This window comes from Nicotiana tabacum, chromosome 1 (assembly GCF_000715075.1).
Source record: "Nicotiana tabacum cultivar K326 chromosome 1, ASM71507v2, whole genome shotgun sequence".
Taxonomy (NCBI): Eukaryota; Viridiplantae; Streptophyta; class Magnoliopsida; order Solanales; family Solanaceae; genus Nicotiana; species Nicotiana tabacum.
Genome location: NC_134080.1, coordinates 67,803,590 through 67,811,209, shown reverse-complemented (window position 1 = coordinate 67,811,209; position 7,620 = coordinate 67,803,590). Strand labels below are relative to the sequence as shown.

Here is a 7,620-nt window from a genome sequence, read left to right as displayed (position 1 = left end):
GTGCCAGCATCCCGATTGCTGGGCATGACCACTAGCTTGCCCTGTCTCTATTTGATTCCCTTCCCCCCTTGTGCACTTACACCTATTCCTAGAATCTTAAGTTCTGCCCCTCTCTCTTGAGTCTTGCTTTGGGACCTTGAGTTCCCTCTGAACTTGGACATCTGAGAGATAGCATTTTCACACTGCATTATAATCTAAATCTGCAATATATTTGGGGTGTAAGCACTGCCTAGAGTTCCTGAAACTCCTTGGATCTCTGAAACATCCCAGATAAGAGAAGGCTTTGGAAATCTGGATTTCGGAAATGGTTCAATTTCATATTATTATACACTAAGTCTGAATTAGGCTGCTCGAATGTAGCTGTGATTTCTGATGTACTTTTAATTTCTGTCTTATTTTTATTGGCCTATAATAAGTTGTATAAATTCTTGGGGATTTAGTGAAAAGGGAGGGGGTTACTTTATGCACAAAGGGTAGAGATCATGCCTATAGGATTTAATTTTTTGATCTACGCAATCTCACAAGTAGAAACCATGCTTATAGGATCTAACTTTCTGATTTTTGCAGCTATGCATATAGATACCATACCTATAGGGATTTGCATTTATGCATTTATAATGACATTAGGCAAACCGTTAGGTTTAATGATAAGCCAACATAGAGATATCATGTTTGTAAGGCTGTTAACGTTTGAAAGGTATTAAAATCAGTAACTTGTAAAGATCATGCCTATAGGAACTTCAAATCGGAATTGTTTCACTCGTCTAAAACAGTACTACCCCTTTTTGCTAAAACAACGACTTTCTGCACGTTTTTTGAACCCTTAAAACTTTTCTTGCAACCAAACCAGTGCATCTTTTTCCTTCTTGATAAATTTTCTCAAATCAGTGCATATTTTCTGGAAACTTACTGCTTTCCTGATAATTTGACAAATATTTTTCAAATCAATCTGAATTCACTTCTTTATACTTATCTGATAAACTTCTTGAATCAGTCTGCAATTAAGTTTTTTTTGTTAAAACTCGGCAATTCTTTTTCTTAAACAAGTATGTTTTCTGAAACTCGTTTTAAACCATGTTCTTTGTATTAAGTCTAGAATCTTTTCTAAAACTTATCTTATTCTGCAACTCCTTTACAATCAGTAGTTCTGTCCCACATTTAAGGTAAAGTTGACTAATTAAAGTGGCTCAGTCTTTGACAACTGCATTCGAGTGAGCCATAATGTGGACTTCCTGTCTAAAAATATGCGTTGAATCAGTCCGCTTATCGCTTTAATTTTAAAGACAAAACCAGTACATGCGAGACATGCTAAACTCTATGGCTTATCTGATTTAAGGAGGTTTGTTAGAGCCTTACTTGCTTATCTGCCTCCACTTTTACTTGTATTATGTGTTTTGATTGACGCCTTAGTATTTTGTCCTTTGAAACTCTCAAAAGGCCCTAAATCCCTTTCCCTTTAGGATTAGTAGTCCTAAATGCCTCCGGGACTGATAGGAGTGGGACGGGTACTAGCATGCAATAAGTAACGAAACTTTCCGCGCTTTAATACCTTAACGGGGTGGGAAGGGTAGAATATGGATATGATTGATCGGTGCACTAATATCATGTGTGACCCCTCTTCTGAGGAGTGATTGCTGGATATTGCATTGATGTGATCCATATTAATTATAAACCTAGGACTCCCCCCCTCCCTTTATTTGCTTTCATCTTTTCTTGTAAAATTATTCATATCTCTTTTTTTTAAAAAATTCTGCCCTCTCTACTTACCTTCGAAAGTTTTTCAACCTTATTGCAATGTTATATGCGAATCTTTATTTGAGCCTTGATTGTTTACTTGTAAAGTCACAATTGTAACATGGCCGGGAACCACACTAGTGGATCTTGAGGGGTGCCTAACACCTTCCCCTCGAGATAATTTCTAGCCCTTACCCGAACTCTGGTTTTCCAACTCAAACTCTTCTAAAAAAGTGTCCTAATGCACTATAATCATTAGGTGGCGATTCTTCAAATTCTGAAACCCAATTCTCGAAAGGGAATAGAGTTGTCCTTCCCAATGTCGTATACCCGATTTCTGACCTCACGGTTAGAGAAAAAGGGGGCGTCGACAGCATGGCGACTCTGCTGGGGAGATCTTCTTTAGGATTTTACCATTGCATGTTGCTTGTGACTTTACTATCTCATTAATTGCTTTATTTACTGTCTTTTATTCTTTCACTACGAAACTGACTTGGCTCTTCATGTCTTTTCTTTCCTTTAGCTGTTTTCCTTTACTGCTTTATTTAAATGTTGTTGTAATTACTGCAATTATTGTAATCATTTATCTTATGAACGTGAAACTAAATGTTAATTTGTTTCATTCTTGTAAACTGCATCTTCAACATCATATTCCACTCGTGTGTTACACCCCAAGTTTTCATACGTGAGAGTACGTCGTAAGTCATTGATGTAAGCTCAAAAATGAGATTATATTTGGAAACAAATAAAGTAAGTTAATCATGTTACCTTGGAGGTTACAATATTTAAGATCATGAATAACGAGTACCAAGATGGTTGGAAATCTTAGAAGCTAAACCAATTGAAGAAAATAAGTTTCGTCAAAAGTCGACAAGTTTGGAATGTTATAACATGTAATTTGGGGTGAGACTAGGGTTATTAACATGATAAGGAGGTTATTCTATGAGTTATTTTAGTCTTATGATATTCACTTTCAACATTTTTAAGGCAAGCAAGTTGTGGAACAAGAGTTGGCAAAGGTCATCACAAGTTACATTCATAAATTTGCTGACATTAGGTCAAATGTATCTGAGAATTTCTCCAAATATACTTGGAATCATGGCGTGTTCTACCTACCATATTGAAGATCTACGAGTCTAGTTTCTAACGCATTAAACCGTTTGTCAATACGACATCGGAGTAGAGAGATATTCGTGTTTTCGCGAGACCGCGCAAGCAGCTCCCAATGGGACCCACTTAGGCGGTGGTTGACCTACTTCAATTTATAAACAATTTGGACGCCTATTTTTGCTCATTTTTCAACTAAACTTCGTCTCCAAACTTCTCTTAACCCTCCTAAACATATACCACAAGGGTTTGAAGTGATTCCAAAGTGACTACACCATATTTCAACATCAAAACTTAGTTCTAGTGAAGAACAACACCTTTTTGAGGTTGTGTTGTCATTGAGGATTGTTGTGGGCTGTATTTGGATGAAATTCCAAGTTGTTACTGCTGTCTAAAGTGAGTATAACAACCTACTGATTGTGCTTAAGCTTGCTTGTATGTTGGCTAAGTTGTTAGGATGATAAACTACAAGATAATACTTGGATTAGCTTAAGTCACTTCTATGGTGTTGTATTGCTATTAAGGGTTGTTGTAAACTGAATATAACTGGGATTTTGACTTGAAGTTACTATAGGAGGTATTTATATTGTGTTCTTTCTTGTGCCTAAGATTATCTTGATGTTGATTAAGTTAAATGGATGGGCTAGACATGAACTAGTGAATAAAGTTGCTAGTTGGGGATAGTTGAAGTTGTGGATTATTTTTGTTGTTATAAATATATGGTATAAGGCTAGAATCATTGATTAATGACTTCATTATCATGTTAATGATACTTTTATATTGAAGTAAGAAGTCTATAAGGATTGATAAGGGGTATACGGATTCCAATCGGAGCTTGTCGCTCGTCGTAATGTAGTTGTGACTTGTTGTTGTTATATGGTGTCTTGATATTGATAATTATGTATTGATGGATTGCTCTGGTCATTGTTGTTTGTATATGGTATTGGAGGAGGCCCTTGTTACAAGGGAGATGCTGCCCAAATTTACGTAAATGAACTACTAGCTTAAGTTATAGACTTAGCCTTTGCTCAACACTGATTTTGAATCTCCTTATACTATGATAGATTGAGTTGACTTGTTTGAAGAGTTGCTTGGAAGGGATTAAGGACTCAACGGGTTTAAGGTATGTTAAGGAACTTACTTCTTTCTTTTGGCATGATCTAAAGTGACATGAACATAAACGGTACGCTAATTCATAACGGATCTACTCCTAGAAACTAAGGTTGTCCATGTTGTTCTTTCCTTATAAAGTTATTCTAAACAAGTGTGTATGATCCTTAAATCCCACTAAGGTTCATATTGATGGTAGGGATGTCCATAATGTTAATCGAAGGTGCAATGACCTTACATCACTCTGAAAAGGTTAGAACGTGATTCCATGAGTCGAGCATGCATTATATATATGTATCTATTTTACTCTACCGAGTCGCGCTATAGTCGCCTGGGTATGGCACCTATTGTGAAACCTTTGATCAGTTGGGTTTACCGAGCTCCACGTGGCCGGGTACGATTCTACCGAACCTTATGATGGTCGGGTACACTTTTACCGAGTCCTCTTTGAGGCCGGGTACGATATGATGATGATGATGCCTATAGAGGGGAATGTTTTAAAAAGTTTATGTATATATATGTATTATGCATTTCATATCATAGCCCCTAGAGGCACTCGGATATTACAGGTTATATCTCCTCTATCTCTCTCTTTACATTACTGTTCTTGTTTATGCTTTCCTGCCTAACATACTCAGTACTTTATTCGTACTGACGTCCCTTTTGCCTGGGGACGCTGCGTTTCATTCCCGCAGGTCCCGATTGATAGGTTGACAGTCCTCCTAGTAGGCTATCATCTCAGCGAAGGTGTTAGTGCACTCCACTTGCTCCGGAGTTTCCTATTTAGTCAGTATGCTTTGGATATGTATTGATTGGTATGGCGGGGCCCTGTCCCGACCTTTATGATTTTATTTACTCTTAGAGGCTTGTAGACAGATGTCAGGTGTATGGATAATTGTATGGCCTTGTCGGCCTATGTTTCGAGTTTACTAATGGTCATGTCGGCCTTATAGGCCCGTATGTCACATATATTAGTTTGTATATCATGTTGGGTCTTCATATGTTGAGTATTCCCTTATGTTTTATTCTTGTTATCTCATGACGGGTTTTCTGGCTCATTTACTCATGATAACATGATAAGAAAGATATGTTACGTTGGTACTCGGTTGAGTAAGGCACCGGGTGCCCGTCGCGGCCCTTCGGTTTGGGTCGTGACAGAAGTGGTATTAGAGCAGTTCTGTCCTAGGAAATCTACAAGCCGTGTCTAGTAGAGTCTTGTTTATGGGTGTGTTGTGCACCACACTTATAAGCAGGATGCTACGGGGCATTTAGGTCTGTCACTCTTTCTTCTTACTCTAAATCGTGTAGTAGAGCTCAGTTGTAAGAATTCAAACTCCTAAATTCGACCTTAGTCGTAATACAACGATACATACATCCACAAAGATAGTTGGTAAGAGATTGCATGTGGATGTGGAAGAGTTGAGTCAGAGGAACTCGATTTCACATCATGCTTATGATGAGTAAATATGAGGTCTTCAACAGATCATGTGTATACTAAGATGTGTATGCTTCTTAATAAGGAACCTTAAGTCAGATATCTATTCACGAATATGGTGAAAATCTATGAGGAATTCATAAGCTAGATACAAGTTTTAACAAGTAAAAGAAGTAAGGTGAAGAGGGGTACGGGGCACCCAGATAATGAAGATTATCAATATTTTCAAATCAGGCAGAGAAATATAAGCATTTGGTACCTTCATCAATGATAGAGGTAAGTACAATTGGCCACATCCATCTCAGTTATGTTCTATGGGAGCTAACAGATATTATTTAAGAGAAAGATTGGATATCAAGATCCAGTTGGAGTTAGAGTAACCCAAAAATTGTGGATGGGTTGTTATCATTAACTAACGTTTTCGAAAGATGGTGCAAATGTGATAATAGATCTCCTTCTAAGACACCCAGATTGTGAATTCTAGAGTAGTAAAATCAGATACGAATACTGGAATATTCAAAAATTTCAGAAGATAGGCAGTGGGATCTTAGAAGGGACAAATATTTACCTTAGTATGACTCTAGCCCCGAGTAAAAAAAAAGAATGTTAGGCATTCCAAAGAGCCAGTGAGATGAAGCTAGGGGAGCTTAAAGGGAAAGAACTTTTTGTTGAAGTTTTCAGAATAAAGTGATAGACAAAAAAATATTATCCGGAGAATAAGAAGAAAATAAATGAAGCATCATGAGTAAGATGTGATATAGGGGTGATAACAGTAAATCAAAATATGACACGATGACAGAGTCTATAGTCAAGTGAAGGAAAATACAAGAGGTGACAAGCCTTAATGCAATAAAAGAGTATAAGCCATAAAGTCATATCCTTATTTCGAGAAATGAGTTGGTGACTTCAATGTGATTACCAGGAGGAAAGGTTAGACCCCAGAGTAATAAAAATCAGTATGGGCTGGTGAACAAGATAAAACCGAACATGAATTAGGGATCGGAGGATTTGATAATGGTAGACATCGTGAGAATTTCAAAGATCGTGCTCCAACAATAATAGAATAGACAACAGACGAATAACCTTTAAAGGTTATTTAGGAAGTCGCTTACCTAAAGCAAGCACTCTGAGCAGAGTTAATCTTAAGGGACTAAGTGTGCCAGTTACCGTAGGTGTCACCTTCGTGCGTAAGAAATTTAGTTATCCCTGGTACAGAAGGTTACCATAAGGTGATTAAGGTTCATTGATAATGTGAAAAGACGCCAAAGATGAAGAGGTAAAACAACTATAGGTAGATCGTCGTAGTACTAAATCTTAGTACTCCCCTGAAGGGGGGAATATGGTGTGATATGGTATTAAGTCGGAGTTAAGCGGTTCAGTTAACTATGGAATGGTAAAGGAAGAATGTGGTAAAAAGGAGAAAGGGATGATGTTGCATTTATTCAGTTCCTGCAGATATGTTGCGACTCCACAACATTATACAAGCACGACACCGGGGAGAGGCAGTAAAAGTTTCCGGCCAGGATGTTATTAATAAATAAGTGTGAATGGACACTTGATACATCAGGAGCTAGTGGCAAGAGATAAGTTAAGCAAAGGATATATCCCAAGAGGGATTATGCAGAATATATATATATATATATATATATATATATATATATATATATGAGAATGGACCAACGAGTAATTAGTAGTTGATTCACTAAGAGCCCAGTTATGGCTAGATAAGAGGTCACAGATAAATCAATAGATCATGCAAGATAAATGTAGTGAACCGCAGCATAGTGAATTCAGTCTCGCAGATACGAGATCGCAATCATTTGAAAAATTTTAGATAGGAGTTGAGGCAGTTAAAGGTACCATTTTTAAGGTTTATGAAAATAAGAGAGAGTGCCACTAAGGAGACAATAAAAGTTTGAGCTTAGAAGTAACCCTACGAGCACAAAGGCATAAATTTATGTAACTAAGGATTATTATAGGCGAGTAAGAATAACGAAAATTACCTTCGGGTGTACGATATATCAAGCTCGCAACTTTACAAGAGCCAGAAGGTCTCCCTAAGTACTACAATGAAAGACTAGCTGAGGAAATAAGGAAGAAGGTTTCCACCTAAACATAGTGAGCTAAAGAGTAAATGATCCTGTAACAACAGTCTCACTACAATATTGTATACACTCCATAAGAAAGTGGCACCTATCATGGCTAATGAATGGTAAAAAAAAGCCATCAAAGGT

The 7,620-nt window shown here is 37.3% G+C and overlaps 1 long non-coding RNA gene across 1 annotated transcript; it reads left to right on the top strand.

The window, feature by feature from the left end:
- The first annotated feature begins 3,056 nt into the window (after nucleotides 1–3,056).
- Nucleotides 3,057–4,931, top strand: LOC142180989 (uncharacterized). Its single transcript, XR_012709343.1, has 3 exons — nucleotides 3,057–3,237; nucleotides 3,906–3,964; nucleotides 4,647–4,931. It is a non-coding gene; the product is annotated as an uncharacterized LOC142180989 (long non-coding RNA).
- The last annotated feature ends 2,689 nt before the right edge of the window (nucleotides 4,932–7,620 follow it).